At 41.3% G+C, this 27,340-nt stretch overlaps 1 protein-coding gene across 2 annotated transcripts in view; it reads left to right on the forward strand.

Moving 5' to 3' along the window:
* The window catches only part of CACHD1 (cache domain containing 1), a 113,140-nt gene that overhangs the window by 10,116 nt on the left and 75,684 nt on the right, over positions 1-27,340 (forward strand). The gene's annotated exons all lie outside the window — the stretch shown is intronic.

Here is a 27,340-nt window from a genome sequence, read left to right on the forward strand (position 1 = left end):
CAAAGTTAATATTCAAATACATTGCAGGAGGAAGGTGAAAATAGCAAACTTTTAAAACTTAGCTTCACCAAAGTTGAAGTTGCAAATATGAAGCTAACCACCATTCAGGAGCCTACCTTCTCTTGTCAGTTACGGCTTAGTAGTGTAATTTGGGAAACAATGTAGTCTATTCTTAATGTTTTATTTTTGACTAAAATGAAACTATCATTGTAAATCACAATATTCCATCTCTTCCTTTTGAATTCTGCTGCTGTTGTATTTTATGTAGCCCTAGATGATTTCGGTAGCTGCTCTGAGGGATATGCTTGATGGTCTTGAAGTTGTTAAAATCAGTCAGCTGAAGATCCAGCTGTTCTTGGCAGAGGTACCCGTGCTGTGCTGAGCTTGCTGCTGGGACTGTGGGATTTTGTTCCAAAAGTTGTATTTGGTTTTTGACATTTCAGATATCGACATACAGATGATACTGTATTTCCATTAAAACTACTGGATGCAAAGCTAAAATTAAAATAACCCCAACATAGTCATGACAGTAGGTAACTAACTTAATAGAAATGACTAGTTGTTTAATTCTGTTTGGTGAGAAGATGAATCTAATGACTTTTACAACTCTACTGATTCACCATGATGTCACATAAATGTAATTTTGCCTCCCCCTTCGTATTTATGTATTCAGTAAGCTGTTGACTGTAAGTCTAGAAATACATTAAAAAAAACACATTCTGGTAATTGCAACCTCAGACTTTCAAATGCTTCTTTTTCATACATATCCAAGAATAGAAAGTCAGCCTCCAAAAATAAATTAAACCTGACATACATCACCATGGTTTTCAGTGCTTGAAATGGAGGATTTCTCTTTGAGGAGGAGAGGTGCAACAGCTATTTTGGGAAGGGAAGGGAAGACTTGGAGTCAGGATGAGATGAATGCAGACCTGCTTGTGAAGGCTTGTTTGAAAAGTAAGAAAGACCTGCTGAGTGTGCTCTCTGCTTTGAGTGTGTTGCCTGGATGATTCAATAGAGCCTGAAAATTCACACGAAAGGAGAAGAGGCAAAAAAAAGCAGCTAGAAAGGGCTAGCACAGTCATTAAAAAATTTTAGTAGAGAATGCGTTGTTTTGGGGGTTCTTTGAAAATGTAAGGAAAGCATTGTCCCCTCTGAGCTAAGTTTGATGAGAGCTGCTTTGATAAATGTGCATGTGGTGTAGGTCAGGCATATTTCAGGCTCTTACCTGGTTTTTATTAATCCACATCTTGGTGCAACTTTGATACAAAAAAAATATGTTATTGTGTGTCCGTACAAAAAAATCTTATTGTGTGTTCAAGACCTTTGACCCCAACCCTTCACTCGTTGGGAAGCCTAAGGGGTTCCCATTGAGTTGTACTTAAGGCTCTCTTGTGCAGACCGAAGGTGCAGCAGAGCTGGGTTTCTGCTGCCTTCCAGCATTGCTCCACCATTTCCTAGTTTGCTGCTTTTGTGTCGTTTTTGCTGTTCCCTGTCTGCTTGCTTTCCAGTACTGTCAGCGTGCTGGAAGCGGTTTCCCTGCCTGTCAGCGCTGGATGAGCACTAAGGCCTCCTCCGTGTGACGTGTGTGGGGCCGAGGTGGTCAGTTCCCAGCTCTGGTATGGCAGATGGACACACCTCTCTGATCGGCACAAGAAATAACATGATTGTGACAGATCTCCTGAAATTTTGCATTTAATGGAAGATATCCCTGAGGGGCTGGCAGCGAGCTGGATGGACGCCTGGGGCTGTGAATGCATAGGCCTACAGAGCACTGTCTGCCTGATGAAACCCAGCAGTTTTGCAACCATCCACTCTTCCTCTGTGCCCACAATGAGGAGCTGGGCTGGGTTTTGCCACCGCTGCTAGGAAATTACATTTCATTTTAATACTGAAAACAGATTTATAGCCTTCTTGGGATTCTTGCTCTGAAATAGGGCCCAACGCTAACACTGGCTCTAACCTTAAGTCTGATTGCCTGCATGTCCAAAAATACATTTAAAATATTAAAACCTTGCTGTAGCAAGTCTGCGGGCTGGCAGTGTGGCTAGCTGCAGATCCTGCAAAGGCCGGTATGTGAAGCTGGCGTATGGCCATACCCATGCTGGTGAAGATTGTCAACTTGTGGCCTTGCTTTGATGCAGAAAGAAAAAAGACAGATTCTAGGTTTTTTTGCCTTTTGGGGGACAGAAAATAACTTGCTTTCTTACAGGGCTGGCAGGAATTTATGTCTACCTGACTTAGTTATTCAAAATCTTGGGAGATGCTGAGCCCCTGTGGGCAAAGGAAAGGGAGGAAGAAGATGAAGAAAGGGGTATAACGGAGAAAGTGGATAAAGTGGCTGTTTACTACTTTAGTTTTGATGAGAGCAGGAGTAAGTACTCAGGAATGGCAGCTCGCCCGTTCATTGTAATGCCATGCTAAAAGAACAAGCTCTAATCAAAGTTATTTATTTGTTTGTTTGTTTGTTTGTTTGTTTTTAAGCTTTCCTACTGCCAGCCTGCTGTGTCTGTCCTCTGAGCGTCACTTTTGGTGCAGGTACGCTGCCTGGGCTTGAATCGTCCTTCCTGTTTTATCCCTGAACAGTGCCCAAAGCAGAGTGGTCGTGGTCTGAGGTGCCTGTGTGTCACCAAATACAGAAATGTAAGCATTAAAATGTAGAAAGTACACCTTAAGCTCTCATTGTGGGTACCAGACCTATTCGAGTATTACTGCCGAGGAGTTGCAAAGCATTCCCAGCTACTCATTTTAAACCCCAGTTTTCTAGTAATAGACTTGAAAATCTTATTGTGTAGTTGAGTTAGTGACTGAGTCTTCACTTTATAATCTCTTTATAAAAATGTATGCACATTAACAGAACTTATTTAATAGACACACTGCCTAGATGAAAGGGGGCTTTGTGGAAGGAGGCTTTTGTGCGTTTCTGGATCTCTCAGCAATTCCTGCGGAGCTTCCCAAGTCTGGCTGACACCGAGCAGCAGAGGAAAAGACCTTCTCGCTTTCAGCTTGAATGGAGAATAATGGGGAGTGAGGTGGAGTGGGGGAGGGAACCCCGCTCGCCTACGCAGGGGTGATTGGTATGGGCACTCACCAGCCGAGCATTTAACACATTTAGTTCTTCCTACCCCCAGCTGGGGCTTTGCATTTGCAATGAGCTCTGTGCTACCCTGGCAGCACAAGTGGGTCTGCATCAACAATAGCGGCTTCCCAGGCCGGTGAAATTGAGACAACTTTTCTCAGCCCAGGTAGTCCCTGTATTTCTTGTTTGGTTCATGGATCAGGTTTGTCTGTAATGGCCACTTACCAGAATAGCATTAGATTCATTTATTTCTATAAAAATTGAGATCTGATGTTGTCTTTCATCTTCTGTTTAATCTCTTGGCTGGAGTTTGGTATTTTTTTTCTGTCTGTGGTTCACCATGGATTCTTGTTGAGAAAATGGTTTTCTTTCTCAAAAAATAAGGCTGTAAGGTCGAGGATATGTTTGGTTTGACCTGGCAAATGTCTTCATGAGAATAAGAATCTAGTGGACATCTAATTAAGTTTCCCCCAATAGCAAGAACTAAACAACAAAAAAAGTCCTTAAGTTCTCTGATAAAGACATCCCCTTTTGCAGTTGCTGCTGATTGATGCGCTCTGTGGGGCTGCAGGGAGAGAGTGCTACACCTTAGTCCTGTAGTGAGGACCCCAGAAAATCTATTCCCGTTTGGAAATATCTTGAGTAAAGATTCACAGAGGAGATTCTTGGAGGAGGGGGGGGGGGGGGGGGCGGGGGCGGGCGCAAAAAAAGCTTCACACTTTTGATTAGGATGATAAAGCTGACAGATGTGATTGTGGTCCTTTGGAGTAGGGTTTCTGATTTGGTCAGATGGTCTGTGCCTGGTGGGAAAGGTAGGTGTGTTCTGTATGCTCTTTCTTGCTGGTTGCTGTACAAATACTGCTCACACATTTCTAAGAAAACAGCCAGATGAGGAAGGAGCCAGGGGCTGCTGGTGGTTGGGTACCTCCAGACAGATAGCAGTAACTTGCAGTGTACCTCACCTCTCCTTGCCTTGGACCCCAGCCACCTTGCCTTCATCCAGTTCCTCGTATTTACCAGTGGGTTTTCAGCTGCGATCACAGCTGGAGACTCGTGGTGTCAAGGAAGAGCAAAAGTAGGTCTGTGTCTGGCTTGAGTTGGGTGTCTGCGGGTTCCCCCAAAGGGTAAAGCAGTTGGTTGTGCGGTGGCTGAGAGCGAAAGCTGAGGACTGGGTTACACCCAGGTACCTTCAAAGAGGTATGAAGGTATTATATTGGAAAGTGTCGCAAGAGGAACACGTGTGGCCAAATCTGAAGTGAATCAGGGGTGAAAGGCAGTGGGCTGGGCTCTCCCTGTTCCTGTAATGACTTGAAAGCACTTGTCTTGGGATAAACTGGAATATTATGCATTGATGTCACTATTCTGTTTGAGAATTTAATCTTGAGAGTTGAAAAAAGCTTTTTGAGAGAAATCACTCAACACTTCTTTTGGCCAGCAGTCCCAGCATGAGCACACAGCATTTCTCTGTATAAAATCAAGTGTACACCAACCTGTTAGCTTTCGAATGAAGGCATAATCCCTTGCTAGGCATGCTTGTAAATGGATGCATTCCAGCTATTGTGCACTTTCCTCAATCTCCTCTTACCAAAGAAAAGCTCTCATATAAGTGATATCTTTGATTTAATTCCTTCTCTAAGAGAAGGCTGTCTGTCTTTCCCTGTTAGCCCTGCCATTTAGCTCTGTTTAATGAAGTGCATTACATGGTTATGTGTGCAACCTTGTGGTGTCTTTCTCTTTTTTCATGAAAACAGGAGAAAATCTGACAAAGGACTAAGGCGTTCTTAAATCATTGAGTGATTTTGATTTTTTTTTTTCAATTACTTTTATTTACCACCTATCTTAAAGATAAAAGCACCCTAGTTTGTGAGCTTTCTCATATATATATATATAAATTAATAATATAAATATGCTTTTCAATTTTGAGTACTGCCCTTGTGTTGTTAGATAGACAACCTGGAATTTCTAAGAGCCTGTGGTTGTAGTGTGTTAATTTAAAAAAGAAACAAGGAGTTATGTCCTGCAGGGTTCAGGAACTGGAGATGGCAGCGCTGGTTGCTGGAATCAGAAGCTGACCTTTCCCCAGTAATGTGATATACATAAATTGGCACTTTTCTGCCGTAGTGTCCCTGTTCCAAATTTCTCCTGATGACAGGTCCTCCAAACCATGCCATTATTAAAAGTGTGGGATTGTGACTCATTTAATTGCTGTGTGTTGTAAGGTGGTGCTAAAGTTTAACATTCAGAACCTGAGGGAATTAAGTAATTTCTGATTAATATTGGCAGGAACTTTGTCAGGAGCGTGAACTTCCAGGCAATCACCTGAGTAGCGAGTCTATTTTAGCGTGTTGCATGTGGGCTCATGATGAACATTCATGTGGTTAACATCTTGCTGGTTTCAGATGAATAAACAAAAATAGGTGCTGCATCCCTGCAAATGTCCCCTTGCACTGGCCTTCCCATGCGCGTGGGCTTGTTGCAGAAATGTGATGTTACCTGTAACCTCAGGCATGTTGAAATTTGTCATGTTTGTGAATTTGGTGTCTTTTATAAGGTTTTCTGTGGCTTTACCAGTCAAGTGCAACTCTTCTGTAATAATGCAATTCAGCAAGCTTTGCACTGTTTTTGCAAAAGCAAGAGGTAATTGAGATTGTTAGTTTATAAAAGGAGGTATTTGGAATAGGTAAAGCACCAAACTTCGGTGGTGTCATAGCAATGCACTGCATAATTATCTAACACCTTTCTATCCTACTTGCTTAGTGAAATACTTAGAGAAACACACACAGTGTACACTGTATGGTAGTACTGTGAACTATAAAAAGCAGACATGTTCAGAAAGCTAGATATATTTTTTTCATTATAATTTCATTGCATATTTGCTGCAGGTTTGTGTTTTTTACATTTGATCCTCAGTTTCTTTAGAGAAGAGTTAGTTGACCACAGAATTGAAAATCAGGTTGTCAGATGAAGATTTCTCATGAATAATAATTTTTTTCTTTTTTAATAAATAGCTACTGCGTGCTTTGCAGACTGGGATAACAACTGTTCATATTTTTTTTTTTATCAGAAAACCCCCACTATTATTGTTATTACTATTTTATTTTTGGTGAGTAGAAACTGAAACAGGAAATGACCTGAGACACAGTTTCCATGACACCCTCTCACTTGAATTCAGTTTTCAACAAGATGAAAGGCCAAAGCAGTCTTTTGATAGTGAGCAGCTAATTGGGTGGCTGATAGAGGCAGGTTTTTCTATGTGAGAAAAATAAAGGAGAAAAGAAGTGGAACAGCTGTGTTTTGGTACATATGTATAATCCAGCTAAAACTCTCCAAGGACAAGGAAATACAGTAATGCCTCAGTGAAAGGAAAATTAAGAGTCTTTGAAAGCATAAATGTGGCTTTTGGGGGTGAGCAGGTATTTAAAATAAAAATCTACTGGAGTGGATGCATTAATAAATAATGAATTTGTAAAACCAGAACAGAACCTCTTGCTCCTTGTGAATTGTGATGTTGGTTTTGCTTCTGTCTAGAAAAATCCCAAGAAAATGGCAGTGTTCTCATTTTTTTTGGCTTTTTCCTTTGCTCAGTATGTTCCTACCCAGAAAGATGTGTAGTTACAGCAGCGTGCAGCCAGGTCTGCTTTCTGCTGTTATTGCAGCTCATCTGAGGGCACTTCATGGATGTCCCCATTTTAGATCATTGCTTTTGCTCCACCTCTAATTGTGTGTGTTAAAAATGTCACCGTGCAAAACCAGAAGAATTTATCTTTTTGGAATATAAATTTAAATCTGAGAAGTCTCTTTGCTGGTAGTGGGGATGCTGATCAGGGTGTTAATGTACATGTAAAATCTGTGGTGAACAGTTAGCCTTCCCAGACATGGCAAAGGTGATAAATTATTTTACATAGAGTGAAATATTTACCACAAGGACTTTTTTTGGTAAATGGTTCAAATCTCAGTTAGTAAAGCAGATTAAATGCTAGATATTCAGACAGTTTTAGTATTTTACTTTCTGGGACTTGAAACAGTATGAAATGAGTACAGGTTCCCTATGACCATACAACTGGAGAGAAAAAGACTACAGATCATACAGTCCTGCCGTGTTCATTTTTCCCTCTGCCATCTAACTTTGGGAGCTGCAGATCTCTGAACAAATTATTTGACCTCCAAAAGTGGGTGTTTGAAGTTGATAAACTTATGATCCTGGTGTCTGGCATCTATATTTGATTTGAGGGACAAGTCCTGAAGGAATCCTAATAAGCTGAGTTGCAGAGCGAGATGTGACTGATGAGGGTGCGGTTTCATGAGCGGTTGGATGGATTTTCATGGCTTGCTCCTTCTTCAGTAGGTGTTTTCCTGTCCAGATGGAGAAGGTAATTGCCTTACCTAAGGTGTTGCTTGCTGCTGTGTGTGGGTTACCTTTGTTTTCCCTTGAAGTTTTGAATGCCTGGAAGGGAAAGTTGTGGGAATGGTTTGAGGTCACTGTTGTTCTTGGGACCTTAAGTACTCTCCATGGCCCTGTTGGTCCTGGAAGTGTTTCCAGCTGGTTAGTGTTGCTTTCCATGCATTGTTTTTCTCCTTCTGAACTTTCTATGCAGAATATGCCATCTAGGCTGGCATACTTCAAATTAAGTGCAGCAGTCTGCTTTTTTATCTCCTGAGTATCAAAGCAAGCCTTATTTTGAATGCAGGAGATTAGGATCTCCCCAATGAAAGCTAAGCCAAGAGTTGCTAGTCTTTCACAAAGACTTCAGTGGTTTGTGAACATTAAAATCTGCTGCACCATCGATAAACAGCCAACAGGAGATGGGTCTGGAGGAATTTGGCACAGCTCCGGCTGATTGATGTAAGACCCTTTCACTATACCATTATGCCCTCATAACTTCTGCAGTGGTAAGGAAGGAGCTTTACTGTCTGAAAGGGCTGCTTCAACATAAATAAATAAACCCCACTAAAACCAGCTTGACTGCTAGCGTTGGGCAGCTCCTCTGCCTTCTCCTATGAAGATCTTATTAGGCAACAGCTGCAGTCCCACTGCCAGTTTTCCTCTGCAGACTAAGCCTGGGGGACTGCTCGTTAGCTCCCTGCCTGCCTGCGAGAGAGGAACATGTAAAATTAATACATGAAGAAAGAGCCACGGTCTGACACTGCGGGAATGCAGGTGGGCTGGAGTGATGCGCAGAAATTAAACTAACGTGCTAATCGTGCTCCTCGCAGGAGGCTAGCTGCTCTGTGCAATTTCAGTATTTTCTGGTGTAATAATCCCAGTGGGTTTTTACCAACTCTTTCCAGCTCTCTCTGCCGAAAGAACCTTTAATATTGTGGTTTATGTGTGAATTTTGGTGAGGATTTTGAGAAATAGGTGTTCCCTGCCTTCAGATATTGGAAGATGTTTCTTTCGTTATGAATAAAGCGTGGCATTTGCTGCTACTCCTGTGTGATGGTGCAGTGTCAAGAGTGTCATTTCCCAGGAACAGTGTCTGCAGCTGGCAGAAATTTCTGTGCACTTCGAAATTTTGAAATCCAATCTCCTGCTTGTGTTGTCAGTATGGAGCTTTCCTTTATTTTTCTTCACAGGCTGAAATTTTAATATTGATCCCAGAGTATATATTCAACTATTTTGCTCAGGAAATAGGCATTACAAGTGCATTGAGAGGCTGAAATAAAATAGATCTGCTGTTGTACATGAGAGGCAGAAGGTTGCGTGTTCCTGAGCAGCTGTGACAGTCCTACAGGTCCTGCCACCCTGACGATTGTACCTCTTTCCCTGTCCCTTTCTTTTAACAAATCTGTTTTATCCGAGATCAAATGAAATTTACCTGAAAACAAAAAATGGTAACAAGATGTTCTAGAAGTGGCAATTTAATCATGATTTTGAATTCAATGCTAAAGAAAACACACCTTTCATATAGATGCTGTTGCCAGAGCCCTGTATTCTCATGACTACTTTGTACGGAAAATGTTTAGCAGGCAGGAGATAGGAATCTTTTTTGCACCTTTTAAAATATATATCTTCAGAATGGATGGAACAGCAAGTGCTTAATAAGGGTGTTTATCTTAAATGCAGCTATTCAGGAGGCTATAGAACAAATAAATTGGAGCTAAGCAAAATGCAGTTTAGCTACAGGGAAGATAAAGGTGAGAGAAAAAAGGTCTCGCTTTCACTAGTACTTGTCTACATCACTGTAATGGTGTTAAGTGCCTCAAGGGGGTTGCAAATGTGATTTATTTACCTTGGAAGGGTCTTGTATGCTTTCAGCAAAGCACAAAGCAATGAGTAAATGAGCATTAGGCTTAAAAACTACCTGATGGACTTTATATTTCATCAGCTGTACCACTTGGTAAATACTGTTTTTAGCAGTCATCTTTCTTGCAACATGCTTTGCGATGATTTCTGAATTTCTGCATGTCCTGCTGCATTATGCTCGTTTCTGGAAGTCAGATTGCACCATGCCACCCCTATTGCATGCCAGCTCATCTCTTCATGTAGCAAATTCGGGTTGGAACCTACCACTTCCCGCAATACTGGCAGCTCAGAGATAGTTACCCAGTGGTTACTGCTGGATATACAGTGGCCCGTTCTGTATTGAATGCTTGACGCCCCTCAGGTGCTAACAGTGTTGGTGCATACCGTGTGGGTTTGGTGTTGCAGCTGTAGAACTTCAGAGGTTCCGTCCTTGGCTGTTTGCCCCACCTCTCCGCTGAGGTTTGCCTCACTAGTAGTAGTGTTAGTACAGCTATTTGTGGGGCTGTGGTGTCAACTGGATCCTTGAAATGAATTCCTGGGGTCACAGGGGTTCAGCACAGCCCCGGATAACAGTGGTGCCAGTATAGCAGAAGCGCTAGGGTGAGTATTTCTTAAGGCAGATTTGCTGCTTATGCCCTCGTATATATAACTACACCATTTGAGGTAAAGAATAATTGTGGTTTAAAACCTGCCACTTCTAAAGACGGGTCATCATTGTATGCCAGCCTCAAAGAATTTGTCCTTCAGAAGCTCATTCTCCTTTGTTTTGGTATGAAAAGAGCATTGCCAAGAGGTGCCTCCTTGCCCTGCTGCTGCTGGAGCAGCTGCCTAAGCTGCTGGGATTGAACTTCAGCAATAATCATTGAGGAGAACTCGTTACACGAGAATGAGGCATGCACAGTGACAAAAAAAGATCTGAAATTATTAACTATCAGTGTTCGCAACACACAAATTGCAGGGCTTGCTTATTAGTATTTAATACACAGAGAGACATGTAAAAAGACCCTTAAGCCTGATAGCAGAGATTTCTTTGTGCCCCAAACCTGTGTTTCTAAAAAATAGGCCTTAGATCTGATGGCATTTTGATTGACTCTGGTCTGCAGAGGTAAAGGAGAACCTTTCAAGACTTAGAGGAGGCTTGGAAGAAAGATGGGGACAAACCTTTTAGTAGGGCCTACTGTAATAGGACAAGGCATAATGGTTTGAAACTAAAAGAGGGTAGGTAGATGTAGACTAGATACAAGGAAGAAATATTTTACCGTGAGGGTGGTGAAACACTGGCACAGGTTGTTCAGAGAGGTAGTAGATGCCTCATCCCTGGAGGTGTTCAAGGCCAGGCTGGATGGGCTCTGAGCAGCCTGATTGAGTTGGAGGAGCTCATTGCAGGAGGTTGGACTAGATGGCCTTTAGGGTCCCTTCTACCCCAAACCAGTCTATGATTCTGTGAGAACATTGTGGAAACCTAACCAGGGCTTAGGGTCGGCTCTGGTTAGTGCTGATCTTGGAATAGGCAGGTTCCTTCAAAAGAGAGAGCTTCCACCCATCAAATATTTCTGTAGCTGAAAGCTGTCTTCATACTTGTGTTTGTTGCAAAAGCCTACGATGCCCAAGGTTAGCACGCGTCTTCTATCCTTGGAGAGGTGGAATAAATGCTTAGAACACTTCGTTTAGGTTTTTTTGTGGTTGTTGTTGTTGTTTTTAAACCTATATATACTTTTTTTAGGGTCCATCTTTCCCCCAGTTTCTTTTACACTTCATGCATTTGATAGCTTTTTTGTATGAGTCTCCTACTCTTTTTCAGTTAGTTGCCTCAAGTGAGAGGAACACTGGTATTTCCCCTATGAAATAACAGAATAGGGGGCAGGTGTTACAGTTGAAATTAACTTTTTAATCATCTAGATTAAAGATAACTGCATCTCTTTGCAAATAAAAATCAAAGATGCAATAGGTCATTCAAGTTATGGCTTCTTTTTTTTCATTGTTTTGCAGTGGGCTGCATTTTGTACAAGCAAAACTAAATGAGACTTTTTCCTGATAACTTTGGGGGGGGGGGTGTGGGGGTCGAGCAAGGAGGGGGGTGCAGAGTGATGTGGTAGAAGGTTAAGGAGGGTAGGAGGAAGATACATATTTAATTCTGGTTTGGACAAAAATGTATCTGAATTGCTAGTGTTCTCGGATCAAGCAACTAAACCTCCCAAAACCCTGTAGAGCTGACAAACCAAAGCAAACCAGGACACCATCTGGAAATGATTCTCTGCTTCATTCTCTGTATTGCTTGTGTAAGGAAATATAAAAAATTCCAACTCCTTGTAATTGTTAAATTTTGTCATGCAAATGCACTTTAGACTTTGAAAAGTATTGTAAAGGTTTTGCTCTGATTCTCCCGATTGAAGAAAACCTGTGTCCTTGCTGCTTTGGTTGAATAGAGGAGCAGTTTGCAGCAAGAAATCAGCTTTTCAAATCACTTTTGTATGAATAATAGCTTGTGGTTGTGAATAGGGGGAAATTGAATGCAAATATATGAAAAAATATTGAATTAACATAAGCAACTAGTGATTGCTATGTTTATCAAATAGAATACTTTCCTAAACTGTTTTAAACTTCAGTAATTATCGTTCATCTTCAGATGATACACTGGGATATTTCTTGGCTGTCTGCTGCATGCTTGGGGAGAATTTGGTTAGCATTCCACTTTTTTGTAGTTTGATGTGGAGGTCACCACCTCGTAATTCTTAACATGTGGAGCAGAGCACATACTGTGGTACGTTTTATGTCCGCATAATTTATGTTTTTATGAGATGATGCTCATACGAGAAACTTCACTTTGTGGATGAGAGTGGAAGTGCAGTGGAGGAGGGAGCAGGTAGGAGCCAAGTCTGGCATGTGGGAGCATGGGATGCTGCAAAACCAGGGATGTCGCCTGGAAATGTGGAATGTACAGGTCTGAATTGGTGGCATTTACTTTGTACTTGGTGGTATCATTATAATTGCCACATCATAATGCCACACTTTAAAAATATTACATATATACACATACAGTGTGAAAATCTGTAAACCATCCACTGTAAGATACAGCTGCTTCACATTGCCACTTATTAATCACTCATTTGCAAGTGTAGGGAGAAACAGGAGCATACCATATTGTTTAAAACTCTGATTTAATGTGTTGTGAGAGACTAGAGGAAGGACTTTGCCTTGCATGGGGATAGGATTTACAGAACTTTCAGAAGATTTAGTTTTTCTTTTTAAAAATTATATTCTGTGACTTCTTTCTAATGCTGAAATTCATGCCATTACTTTGTCTTACTGTGCTTTATCATATCTCTTTTTAGGATGGACATCACTTTTTGGGTATTTTAAAAATTGATGCTCTTGATTTTGTAACCTTGGCCTTGTGTTTGTGTCCTTGTTAGATTTGAGTGAAAAGCTGTAGAAAGAATTTAAGTCAATCTGGGGAGGTGAGACAGAAGTATTAAGCTGTTCTCAGCGTAGCTCTGTCGCTTCCCACTGTCTCTATGTAGCGAAAACTGTATTGTGAAAACATGCATTTAAATTGTGCCATGGAGGGCTTTTGGAAATTAAAATACAGATTGCATGCTGAAACAGGGAGGTAAAGTTAATTTGGGTTATCAGTAAAAGTTATTAATTTATTAAAGTTAAAATTCATTAATTCGATAAGATAAATTATCAGTATCAGTGTAATGAAAATTTCCCTGTCCAATAATTTTTTTTTTTTCCCTCCCCACTTTCTGGCTGTCAAATACTGATAGCAGCGTAGTAGTAACTGTTTGACAACAGGAATATTTATTCCCTGAGTAGCATTAATCTACTTCAATTCTATCTACATTCAAAGTAGCGTTAATGCCTTTATTTCTCCTTGGTGTCTAAACTCGCTAATCCTGATAGCAAAGTGGATTACAGCATCATTTGCACGTGTTAAGACAGATGTACAACACATAGATAATTGCACAGAAAAGCAAAGAAAGGGAATTTATTTAGGTTGCTGAGCTGGAGGTGGTCTCTGTACAGCCTTAAATCCTTAATTCAATTTCAGGTTTGCCAGTCAGTCCTGTTGGGCTCATGCACCCAGTGAGGCTTGGCAAGCTTGTGGCCTTGCCTTGTACACAGTTGCAACGTGGGAAGCTGTGCTTCCACCAGAATAATATTTCGATGCCTGTTCAGCACAATTCATTATGTATTCATAAGGAGTGGAATTATTATATAATAAAAGAACTACAGGTTTTAGTAAACCACTGTTTGTTGTAGTGCAGCAGCACATAGAAGTATGGGCTTTCCATTGACATTTTGTATTTCTGAATTTGTTTAAATTTAACAAACGAAAGCTTGGATGATTTACTGAAAATGAAATAAAAACTATTTTAAGGAAGAAGCTGATACTAAACAGTCTAATTTGAACCCCCCTTTGATATATATTTTATGTGCACTGAAACATCCTCAACAATTAAATATGAATGAATGTTAGGAAACCTTGTAGTACTGTGAAACATTGAGATTTTATAATTTCAAGTGCAAATGTCTGCCTAGGGATTCTTGATTATTTTTAATGAAGATGACACTGTGCACGTGATCAGCATGTGTGCTTCTTAAATAAGCGAGTTGATATAAGTAGTGTCTTCTGGAAGAAGTCGCAGCAGAGATTTATTTTGAGTAAATGAGCAGCCTTTTCTCCAGAGGTTTCAAAATATTTTATTTAGACAAAGTTAAACATTAATTGAGATTAAAAAAAGGTCAAATAATTCACTTCTGTTCTGAAACAGAAATTGTTGTAATTGTGTTCATTTACCAGGAGCAGTGGAGCTTGCTTCAGAGTTTGTAAATATTTTGTGAAAAAGCAGCTTGTAATAATATTTACAGAAGGAATGAAAAATAGTAATTTCCTCTGTCATTGTTTTAATTTTAACAATGTGTGTGCCTATGAGTCCTTTTTGATCTTTTTAATAGGTACAACCCAACTGGCAACGATGTTATGTCATAAAAGGAATTAATACTACCATTATAAATTTCCTGGGTTTTTTTTTGGGGGGGTGTCTTTTTTTTTTTTTTCCTGAAAAGCTGGTTCCCTCCAGTTCAAAACCCCCTTTTTTACAGGGGAAATCTGCTCCCAAATTCTGTTGTTTGTTCTGTTCCTCCTGTCTTCATGGTGTTGTGCTATGTTGAACATAAATTATGAGATTGTGTGGATGTGCAGGGTCCCAGGACTGTGCTTGTAGGTTTGTAGCAACTATCTTGTGTGTTTTAGGTTACAAAACATAAATCTGATGTCAGGCAATTTGAGATTTTAATTCTGTCCTCTACAGCTGGGCTAGTGCTGTTCTCAGTACTGTCTGCTCTCTTCTCTGGGCTTGGAAGCTTGCATTGGGGGTAAACCAAAGTCAAAATAGAGTAAAAACCTGTCTTAAAAAAAAAATAAAATCAATCTCGACTGTTTCTGAACATCCTGAAAGCCATTTTCTTTTTCTTCTTTCCTCTTTGCTTTGCTTTGCAGCTTTTGCACTGTGATGTTTCTTGCATGTCTTCCTATATTTTTCAGTAGTAGTGGCCACATTAAAGGACCAGTCTGTTTAGAAATATGCAGTTTTTCTAATGAGAGCTGGGGGCTTGGGTAATAGCCATATGACAAGTTTGCATACTGATACATTCCCTTAAAAACTTGAACTTTTTCTAAACGTCCAGAAATAAACTTCTACCGTAACTAGTGTGGAATGGCCGTACGATCCTGGCAGTTGAGGCTAACTAGGTTAAAGAGGTCTATGGGGTGCATGTTTGCCTGCATCTCTGGGAGTGTAAAAGGATAGTGCAGATGAGGATCACGGACTCATCCTTTCATGACTAGGTACAGTAACGATGCTTGTGGTATCATTAGCGGTCTGCGTTGGAAGGTGCTGGAAGGTTTTGGCTCTTTAACTGTGTGCTTTTCCATCTTTACTGCCCAAACCTTATAAAAGGTCACTCCTTGCAGCAGGTTATTGAGCGGAGTCCCCTTGAAAGGTGGGTGATACATTTACATGTTTTGACAAATGATTAAGTCTAGTGTTAAGGATATTTGTCTGCAGAGCGGTGGCGTGGGGCAACGTGGTGGTGGAAAGGGGATGTGGGTGCCTCCTGCACAGCATCTTCTGGAGCCTTGTTGGGTCTTCTGTCCCCGTGAGTCGAGTTGTGCTGGCACCTGGGTCAGTCCACACTGAACTGATTAAATCCAGTGTTGTCTTACTTGTTTTTTAGTAACCTGCAGAAGCCAGTGAATATTCAGTTCAAGGATTCCGGGTCGTCTTAGAAAAAGAACATGCTTTCTTCTCATTTGGTAATCCCTTAAAAAAAAACCCAACCAACAAAACCCTTTGCAACTTGCAGGGTCCTTGCTCCTTTTCTCAGTGTTTTCACAAATAAGTTGAACTTGAGTAAGAAATAGGAGTATTTTCAAAGGGTCAAAGGAACATGGTTATTGAATATGGTCATACCTTGAAGATTAGAAGAGGAACTCAGGAAATGGAGAACAGGTGATGCTACTCAATCTACACCATGTGTGTCTGCAAACTCAAGTATAAATTACAAAAATTAGTCTTTATACATCTTCTTTAAAAAGAATTCTCTCTTCACTGAGCGAAGAGGAACCACCACACTGAGAAATATATATCTGATTTGTGTATTTGTATAATACTTTTATTCACTGTTTTGTGTGCATGTATTTGGTGCTCTCATCAAATGATCAGCCTTCATTATCCTTTAGTAAGTGTATTTTGCAAAGGCTTCTGAAAAATAACAGCTTACAAAAGCTTGTAGTAGTGCAGGGAAGTAGTGTGTTTCTGTCCTGAAAACTCCAGGGTAAACAGTGACAGATCTGGGACACCCCCAGCAGAAAATTCTTCCTGCAGTGTCTCTGAGGATGTATGGCTTTAATGTGAAACCACAGGAATCTGGCCACATGGCGAAGGGTATCCCATACACTGAAATAGCTGCAAAAAGCTCTTCCACTGGCTAAGGAAAAGGTGCCTGTGTGGAAACTGAAGAAGTCCTGCACTGTAATCTGAGGTGTTGTCTTCGGACAGGTGAAATGCCTTTAGAGATTTTTTTTTTTTGGGGGGGGGGGCGGGGGGCTGGAATTCTTACAGATTTCAACTGCTAATTTGTAGCATCCATTTTCAAGCACATTCCAGTGATGTTCATCTCACTATGGCTAATCATCAGCTCATCAGAAGAGTGCATATGCTGATTTTTAAACTGAGGGTCAGTAATTTCTTATTGCTAAGTAAAAGGTAAATAGATTTCTAATAATTTTAGCAAAACTAGTTTTTAGAAGGCTGAAATAATTATTTTAAATTAGGAAATAGTGTAGGCTGTTCATTTAACAATAGTGAATGACACTATTGTTTTCAAGGTGTGTATTTGTTACGGTTACGATAATAAATACTGGTTTGCCAATATTCAAATAATTAGAGTAGCAGATTAGAAATTCTGTTTTGTGTTCTGTTTTTTTCATAAGCCTTTTATGCTATTTAGGCTTCTTTTCTTGAAATATGACTTATGCTACAGTTGCTGTTGTGGCAAGAGAAACAAGCAGCGCTGTGGTTGTTTTTATGTTTTGGAGCCCTGGTTAAGTGACTCCCCGAATAATGACAACACTTGTCAGGGAGTCTTGGAGACCAATATATTATCTACAAAAATTTGGACTTGAGTGTCAAATCATGGACTCTGTTTAACTGAAATTACTGCGCATAGCTGAATAGCCCCTGCCTGAACGCTGCTAGTGTTAGGTGAACGTGAACTGTCTAGTGTTCTTCGTGTGGAGAAATGGGGACATAGTTGATATGTAGGATGTCTCTACTGAGGAGACCTGGTATAGACATGGAGCAGGGAGGTATGCCAGAGAGCCATCTCTCTTGTTTTTTATTAGGATGGCTTTCTTTGTTAAAACAAAGTGAGACCACTGAAAAGGGAAATATGAAAAAGCTCTTTCGCTTGGTCCCAAGCACACCTTGGCCTGTGGCAGGTCTCGCTGGCCCAAGCCTTCTCCATCTCAGCAGCTGCCTTGGAACCATCCCATCTTCTGGGACCCACAGTCAAGGACACTGGAGCCCCACCCTGGCTTCCAGCCTCTTCAGTTTGTAAAACAATGAGGGAGCAAGATAGAGGACTCTTCTGTGCAAAACATCTGATAATTTTTTGCTCCCAAAGGGTGGATGTGGAAATTCTCATGGGATGGCTTGGCCAGAGTGCTACAGAAAACGCTGAGGCGAGTTTTGCTTTTCTTCAGCGCCTTCCCTCATTAAATTGGGAGTTTTCTCTCCCTTTTCTGGGTTGGACTCTACTCTGCTTTTGATTAACACTGAGGGTTTTGTTAGAGTTTTGATTGTGGGGGGATTTTGCCTTCCCCCCCCCCTTTCATGTAAATGATGTCTTGCTATTTTGCTTGCTTTTATTCTTTTAATTAGAAGAATAAATGCTTGCGTTCATGCACAAATTGCTTTGAAGTGCTGCTGGAATTCAATTCATGAGCCTCCCCTTAGTCTCAATCTTTAATTTTTATTTGCGAACCGATAACATCTAATGGCTCGGTTCTTTCCAGAAGATTACATTTGTTTTCTGTGGGTTGCTCTACCTCCTTCGGTGTCCTGAGATAACAAGTTAAACCCGAGGAAGAATGGTTAATCAGCCAGCTCCCATTGAGCGTTCCCGTGACGTTTTGTTTCATGAAGGGGTGACGCATGCTGGGCCAAACTCTCTGAAAGAATGAGGGGAAAAATAGTCCTAGGGACTAATTGACCTCTGTTCAGCAGCGGCCAGCTGAAGGTGGGTTGCTGGATGCCATGGGCCAGCTCTGCCCCTCTGGCTGGTGCCCTGCAGAACATGGGGGTTATCGCTGACCTTGATTGAGCGCTAGCAATTCACTTGGAGAAGGGGTTTAGCAGTTTCTTCTAGAGATTACCTTCTTTGCTTTACTGACCTAGCAATTATTTACTACTTTGCATCTGTACGTTGTGTTTGGGGGTCCGGGATACTGGACGCACTTCTCTTGTAGGTGTGTTTAATCTTGCTGGCAGTGTCAGGTGATCTTCTGGCTCATGAAACATAATGGGGAGAACTTGCCTGATAATTAGTCCATTAATGTGCTTGCTCCCTGAGTTCATTCCACCCCTGTTTTGGAAGCCAGAGGAGGAATATCCTATTTCCAATGCTGGTTGATGGGTAATTCACTTTTCATTAGCACCGAAGTATAGTGAAATGTTGTTGCCTAAAGCTCACAGAGAGTACCAGGGGATTTCAAATTTCAAGGTCAGTAAGCGTACAAATTATACTCTTCTCTGCTTTTGTAGGCATTGGGTGATTGACCCACGTATGGGGGTCACAGCTCTGGGACTGGCACCATGTCTTCGGAGAACTGGAGAGCAGATGAGGTGGGATGGGACCCCCTGAGGTCCTTGTGCCCCTCTTGGCTGGGGTGCCTGTCCTGTTGGGTTTGGATACCTCCAAGGATGGGACTCCCCAAGTGCCTGGGCAGCTCTGCCAGGAGCATATGGCATTCCGTGGTAACGTGCTGCTGTGAGAGCCTCTTCCCGCAGGTGCACTCTGGCGGCTGCGGCTGCCATGGGTGCCATTTCCATTTACTGTTCGTAGGCAAACATGGATCCTTTCCCCATCTGTACTCCTTTGGCTCCCTCAGTCGCTGTGTAAACCAGGTTTGGTTGGAGAAGTGTTTTGGGAGGCTACATCTGCAGGTGGGGTATAACCCCAGTATGTGTAGCAATTACTCTTTTTTAACTCATAAAATACGCTGACATTAAACTGGAGGATTTTTTTAATATATATGCCATCCTGTAAATCTCTGTCAAGAGCTCGATTTTCTTGCTGCAGCACCTGTATGAGCTGGCATGCCAAAACCAGCCGTGTGAAAAGGGGAAAATGATTGAACCCGCGCAGCTCAGCAGCCGGAGGTATCGCCTGCTGCGGGCACCACTGCTGCGGGCCATGCACCTTCATCGGGTGTGCAGGTCTCAAAGCACTCGGCTGGGTTTGGTGAGGCCTTGAACCTGAGAGTTGGTGTGCCTGAGCTCACCTCTGCGTGGGCAGCCCGAGGGGGTCAAGTTTAACTCAGTTTTAAGCCCTGGGTCAATTTGAAATGTAACAGTTATTTGAAAATGACTTACATCCAGGTTGGAGAGAATGATTAAAGGTAATTAATACAAAGTGGTTATCTTCTTGAGTTAATTTTTTAACCACTTTTAAAATTTATTTGAGAGATTAAACCTCCTAAGTTAGGAGTGGAAAGAAGTGCTTCCTCTCCCTTCAGCTCAAAAAGGGTGTGGATTGTCTCAAAGAAGACCAGTGCAGATGAAATGTGTAAAACAGGTGACCTTAAAACTCTTCTACTTACTAATACAAATAATAGTACTGAGTGAGCGTACTCTTGTACTTTTTATTACAGACACTGACTCATACAGGAAGGTACTTAGGCACAAGCAGTCTTTTTCAGGTCATCTATTATTTTTCTCTTGAAAAAAGTGTGAGTGCCTTGTGTGGAAGCAGCTGAGAACTGACTGCAGCATATGTGTTACAGTCCTAAACTTTTAGTGTTTTTCTGAGCGCAGGCAGTGTTAGACAGTTACTGTTAAGGGGCAGTGCAGCAGCGGTTGTAGGGGAAGGCTGTTATGGTATTTATCGTGTGCATGTTGATGGTTCCTGCTGCGAGATCCTGAAAAATGATACTCTTGGACATTTAAAGAAAACAGTTCTGTAATTACGTTAGCATCAGCTCATTCATTTTATGCACAGAAGTTTAGTGTTGTGATTTATGATCTATAAATTCCCATGCTTAAACTTGTTGTTCTTGGATTATTTTTTTTTTCCTGATTCAAGTAGATCTCTTTAATACCTCACTCCAGCCTTGGTATTCTGTGCTGCAGTTTCTCCAAACAAAACCCAACAGCTTCTGCCTTTATTGTGTTAAATGGATCAGGAAACAAAATCAGATGCTTTCAGGGGGAGTGTGTGTGTGTGTGTATGTCCCTTTGTTTTTTGAGTTTTTTTACTTTGCTGTGAAATTACACAATCCTAGCTGGAATGTTGCATAAATTGATCCATGTTTCTTCTGCATACTTGCAGTATACTGAATTAATGACCAAACTGGACAAGCACAGTAATTAAAATGATACCCAGCTCTTCTGGCTATAGGATTGCATCTGTTTACATGTATTGGTCTGCTGCTTAAATGTTTCCCCATTTTTAGTTAGTCATTTTGACATGAGCTTGAAAACAAACCAGAAAAATGAAACCCAGAGTTTTCCCAATAGAATGAAGTTTCAGGTTGATTTTACTCCTGATAAATGCTCAAATTTATGTTCTTTTTAAAGGGAAGAGGACTGACAAAATACAGGGAGTTGAAAAAGGTCCAGTAATCAAAAAGTTCTCAACCTGAAAAAAAAAAGTATAAATATTTTTAAGTTTCACATCCTAGAGGCTGGAATGAGGAATAAGTGTAGGAAGAAAAAAAATCCAGTCCTATTGAGAAGACCATCTGCTTTATATTTTAAGGTTGGGCAGCATGGCTTTCCTTTTTCTGAAATACTGCCATATACATTGTCATGAGTATAACCTTAGTCAAGTTACATTGGCTAAATGAATGATGTTTTTAACATGTGGAACTAATTTTCTTAGGGTATTTTCCCCTCTCACTCTTTTTTCCTCCCTCTTCTCTGGTTCCTTGAAAAAGAAGACAAAAAAATCTGCTGGTTCTTGATTGCATTTTTGGCAGTTACTCAGTTTTCCATAGTTTTCTCTCTTTGCAAATGCTTGAAGTTTTCAAGGGAAACACATTTATAAGAATTGTGCTCTACTTCGACTCTTTGCAAGCAATGCTGTACCTACTTACTATCTCCTCTTCCAAATATGACTCTGGAAATGATCCAAAGGCTTTTACCTCCCACAGTCTGATGATGGTAGATAAATTATAAATGCTAACTGTGATGCTTTCTACCATCAAAATGAAGATCAAACCTCAGTACCAGTTCTTCTGTTGTCCTCTGTGTTGCACAAAATGTTTTGCTCCAGTGCTGGTCGCAGAGCAGGGAGCAGATGTGATTGACCAACTCAATACGTGGGAGATGATAATGATAGCTGGTAAATAGTGAATTGGTAAGGGATCTTCATTAAGATAAAAATTGGGAAGAGAGATGATGTTTGCCTGCCTAAAACCTTCTCAGATATTGGGGAATGCATGCACCCATGAAGGTGTGTGTATGAGCATGTGGAGATACACATCTGCAAACGCACGCACCCTTCATCCTGAATGCCAGGAGGCTCTGTGTTCACTTTGCCTATGGAAGAGTTATGTCTGATAGGTAGTCTTAGGTTCTTCTCACAACCGATTTTTTTCCCCACAAATTCTTCCGCATTCCAAGTAATCTTGTGTAAATTTTATGTGTAAAATTAGCAAAATGATTTAAATGAAGCTGCCAAAGGAGTCTTTCAAATGTTGATGTGGCTTAACAGAGCTCTGGATAATTGTGCCTAGACCAGCTTTGCCCGTTAAGTGACATAGCTTCTCCAAGCAAATTGTGGATGGTAGGAGATGAACTGGGCCAGGACAACAGAATCACAAGCTGTATGAGTCTTTCCATTTTCTCAGTTTGTAATTGAAGATGCTGCTCATGGTTCCTGCTCTCTGAGAAGCTGCCTGCTCTCAGACCCCCACAAAAGCGCCGACCTGAGCTCAGCTTGTGAGCTCTGTATCACGTTTCTCTTTGTCTACCTGTCTGATAAAGATATCTGTTGCCTCTTGACAAATAGTGTAATGAAAAAGCATTAATTAGTTACATCCTTCCTGAAAACTTCTCTTCTGAAACCCACAGAAAGAGAAGGGTATTTTCAGTGTCATGTTGGGATATTCCTGTTAGATGTGTTGTTGCCGTGGCTGGATAGGGTCTGTAATACTGGGCTGCTGCCATCATTGCTCTCATGTGGCCGGGTTTCCCTTTCGCTTTGTTTTCCTCCAATTTTCATGAGCTTCTTATATGTATATTGTAAATTGTTAAAGAAAAAACATGAAGCATGTCCTTGATCTCACGGGACCCCACTATTTAATGTTTCTTGGTTTTAGAGAATGGTAACAAAACATAATGTGATACGGCTTCAGACACTGCAAAAATAAACTCCAGACAGAAGTCGCAGGTTTCCTTCAATCTCACTCGGTGAGTTTCATCAGAAAAAGGATTTGTTATATATTTGTTTGCTCACCACTTTTTAAAATGTTAACCTTTCAAATAAGAAACAGACCCTGGTTAGTAGCTGCTTGAAGTTTAAAAAGTATTGCAGCCCTGCTGAGCTAATACTGCCTATATTTGACACACGTGCATTTCGCTACAGCTGTTTTGTATACTTTTTAAATATTGTTGGCTTTTTTCATTGTCATTTCCCAAATATGACAGGTAACAGCAGTCTATGTCCTAAATCTGCTGAAAGTTGTGGGGGTTTTTTTGCTTGTTTTAAATGTCTTGTGGCATAGATGGTAAACCAGCTTCAACGTATTTACAGTTCAGTGGATATTTTACTAATCCTGTATTTGTTTTTCCTGATTCTCTTTGTCTCTAAGAATGTTATTTTTGGGAGTAGGGAGATGAATTCATATCTCTGGCAAATAACATGATGTGCAAATGGTTGACTGCTTTGTGGAGCAGTTGGTGCTTGTATTTGGCCAGGGACCTTGGAGATTTGGGGGTGATGGCTTTTTTTGTTTATTTTGATGCAGAGCTGACAGTCAAACTGGGGGCTTTTGAAGTTATTTTCTCACTGCATTGCATTGCTGCTGAGTTTATTTTAATCTTGAGGAATGGAGGGGACAATGCCAGTTAATATTTACTTTTTATGCTAAGGTTCATTTAGAGTCATCTCCAAGATTTAAAACTGAGTTGCCTTCAGCTTCAGATTATAAATAAGAGTCTCCTAAGCCTTGTTTTGGCACACCATGAAGCTAAACCCCAGCTACCCCTTATCTCTGGCTTGGTAGGAAACCTGACTCCATCCTACCCGGAGATGCGGGTTTGGGTGCCGTGCCCATTCATCACTGTCAGACCCCACCTGCGGGAAACATTAGACAGTGGTGGCCCAAATCTTCCCCATCCCAGCCCCAAGGACCCCTGCCCTTGGATCCTCTCATCGCTTCCCAGTTTATCTCACTTATCAAATATTTGTCCTGCTATTCAAAGCTGTAAGTGAGGCAGGCTGGTGGCACCGTGAAGCACTTGGCTGCAGTTAAAGTCATTAAAGGATATATCCAGATACCACAGAGGAATATTTTCTAGGAATTTGCAAGTGCTTTGACCCAGGCGGGTAATGAAGGCGCTTGGGAAGGCAAGTGTCTCTAATGTGTTGAAAATGTGTGTTTGTAAAACAAACCCCAGCCTTCTCAGGACTCTGTCCAGGCTGTGGGCATTCTCTGCAGCTCACAGAGACACATTGCTCAGCTCTCTGGAAGCCTGCATATCTTGGAGCTGTCACAGATCACCAGAAATCCTGTGGTGGTCCCTGCAGATGCCGTGATTTTCTGTTTGCGTAGCTAAATGCGAGTGCCGTCTTCGATAAGGGAAGGGGAGGATTAAGAAGGAGCACCAGTGATGTGCCGAGCATCGTGCTGCAGGGCTCAGGTGTTGCCGGAGGCGCAGGGGCCCCAGGGATGGCGCAGGGCTTTGTGCTCAGCCCCTGCGTGCCCCTCGGAGTTTAAATGTGAGTATAAAGCAGCAGGTGAGAGACACAGCCAGCCAGCCAAGCGTTACTTCTCTCTGAGCATCTCCAACGTTTGAGTAATTTGAACAGAAAATAACACTTTCACTGACTTTCTAGTTTAGGCCCGGCTAAGTCTGGAATTCATGTCATTTCTGAAGCTTGCTTTTGGAACAAAGCATGGAAAATACAGATGTTTCAAAACTCCTAAGTTTTGATGAAATTTTCCATTTTGTTTACTTGTCAATGTTGTGTTTGAAAACTGATGCTTTGTGGTGGATATAGCTGAAGCAAAGTTTGCTTGCCCTGCTGGGTAAGCCACAGCAGCACCAAATGCTGTTTTCTAAATCAAATCATGAAATTCAGTTCAGAGTTTGGATTGAAAAACAAAAGTTGCTTTTGTTTCAAATTTATTTTTTTTAAAAGTGAAATTCTTGGTGGAAATCTGCTTGATGAAACCAAGCCATTGGAGTACGTAAGTGTGCTGTGTACAGGTGTGTTGCAGCATGTGTGGGGCTGGAGCACGACTGCAAAGCAACTGTTCTCAGCTCAGTGCTGAAGATAAGTTGTGCAGAGCATGAAGTTTTGCTCTCTGCCATGTGCCACAAGAACAAAGCTGTTGTCTTTTAAAGATGTTTGGTTTAAAGGAATTTGACAATTCTGAGAAAATGAATCATTTCCACATAGTTGACCAATGTTCAGCAGGAAGCGGAATATTTATAATGATTATAATAATCTTAAAATAGTTGATGATAGGAAAAAGAGGGAGGAAAATGGAAAAAATAAAATAAAATGCTGTTTGAGGGCTTGAGTCAGTGTGTGATGAGGAGGCACTGGGAACGGTGGCAGGGATGCAGATATCTCCGTGTCTGCTGGAGCACCAGCTTGGGTGAGAGGAAAGCCTGGATGCTGAACCAGCACAGCAGCTGCAGCCTTCATGTGCTGTGAGAGCAAGTGGTGATGGGTTACGGCAAATAATCCTGGGCGAGCATCTCATTAAACATGTGTGTAATTGTTCCTGTTGGAATGAACTTAGCCTGCTGCCATCTGCTAAGCAGATTCAATTAAACAATGAGGGGTGGGAAAAATAAAGTACAGATGCTAATGCACTGCGTAAACTACGATGGGAAGTTCTTTTAAATATTTAGACTATTTTTGTAAGTTTGTGGGGCTGACTTACTCTTGGGTCTCTGAAGTTCCCTTAACTTCATTAGGAGGTTGCCACATAGCTGTATTTTTCTACTTAAAGTTAGATCGCTTTTTAAGTTAGTGAAATTAGGTTAAATACAACAGGAAGATGTTTTTGGCTTTGGGTGTGATTCTGCATAGGAGTTGTTGAATGAGGAGCAGGTATCCTGAGTAACGGGACTGTACCCAGGCAGGGGCTGAGCAGTTAATGTGTGGCCTCGGGGAGCTTGACGTGCGATGGCTCGCATTTTCCTGGGTTGTTTCTCTATCCTTGTTTAGTTTTTACTGTTGGTTTAGGCTCATTGTCTGTGATGGCAGTTTGACTAACAGGGTCCTGCTACCCTGTCTCTGCCATGCACAGGGCTTTTAATTAAAAAAAGTGGAAGATACTGTAACATTTTAAAGAACTCAGTTGAATTATAAATTGAGCAAAAATAGGTTAATAACCTAGCCCAGTGGCCAGTAAACTGCTGGCACTGTGACTCTTATATAACACTGTATAATGTTCTCTGGCATTATTTTGAAAGTTCGTCAACACAGCTACGTGTTAAAGGGGCGGAGGGAAGGGGTCAGCTTTGTGTTAAGGACAGAATGCTCCATTCTCGGTAGCTGACAGTCTGTTTCCTTCTTGCTCCTTTTGATGTCTGAAGACTAAATGCTGCGTGGAGAGAAAAATTCAATTCATTTAAAACATTTTGCATCAAAATGACATGATTTAATGTATTTTCTTCTGATGTTTAAATTGTCTTTTCATCTCATGAGGGGGAGGAAAAAAAAAAAAAGGCCAACATGTTTGTAGTTAAAGTATCCAAGCAGAACTTTAAACAAAGGTCTGGAAAAAGAGGAAGTCTCAATGTATGGGCGGCTTTTAAGAGTAGATGCCTCCCCCCACCCCCCTGCCCCCCTGGCTCTCTGAAACTTGTAAACCAAGGAGATTTATTGCTGCCCTTCCAAATGGTACTTTAGAATTAAGAGTTCAGATTTTTAAAATTCCTGAAGTCCTTGAGGGAGAGGGATAAGGGAAAGTGATGATTGTAAGTGGAGCAGAGCGCACCAAAGGTTTTTCCAGGCTGGTTTTGCCAGTTATGGCTGCATACAGTCTTACTAGGAGGAAGTCGGCTAAACCTGAACCAAGGTAACTCTTGGATCTGTGGACCAACGATTACACTGGATTTGGAAGAAATTTGGACTTCTTTAGTAATTGCAGTTGTTATTGTCAATAATTTGGAGAGCTGGCTCTTGCTTATTGTGTTGCTGTAAACATGAGTTGTAGTAATTTCACAACTATCACATCAGGGGAGGGACTGAACAGGGTCTTTATGAGTCACTGCCCTTTGCCAGATGTAGCTGTGCCTACACATGTATTGTCATGTGTTTGACTTAAGGGTGATAGATGTGGAATCTACTTCATCAGTGAAATCCCAGCTCCCCTTGAGGCTGGTAGAGAAAAAGCCCATTGACTTTTATTTTTTAATTTTTTTTAACTTTGTAATGCCTCCTCCACAGTCCGGGAAGGAGTTTACCCTCTGTGTTCTTTCTGCTTCTGTCACCAATTTCTGGTATATTTGAAGTCATAAGATGTATTTCCTAGCAGTTCCCTCTCTTCCCTATAAGATGCACAGAAGCTCCCATAAATGTCGCACTGTGTGCCATGTTAAAGTGCCCTCTTGGACCACCCGCTCCCATGGAGCAGCCGGCACAGCTCTTGTACAGCTCAGATGGGCTCCCCGTGCTGCTGTTTCTGTGGGTGGCAATCGCAGCATGTCTTGGGTTTGGGCTGTGTTCTTGTAAAAAGTGCAGTGTGTTGCAAACACCCATGTTTTCGAGGAAGTGTAAGCATTTTGATAAGAATCTGCTTGGAAAATTATTTCAGCTTCTATATTGGATAACTTGCTTTTGTGCAGGGTATTTGATACGTGGTGGCTAAATGGCCACTTTGTTACAAACCCTCCCAGCCTTCTAGTTACCCCCAAGCTTGCAGGGATTGGCATGCACCTGAGCAGGACAAGAGAAAGTTAAAGATCTTTCTTAAAGTAATGGGCACTTTTTTCTGTTTTCTAATATATAATGACCTAAATAACCTCGATGTATTACCATTATGT

Source organism: Falco cherrug, chromosome 12 (assembly GCF_023634085.1).
Source record: "Falco cherrug isolate bFalChe1 chromosome 12, bFalChe1.pri, whole genome shotgun sequence".
NCBI classification, from domain to species: domain Eukaryota; kingdom Metazoa; phylum Chordata; class Aves; order Falconiformes; family Falconidae; genus Falco; species Falco cherrug.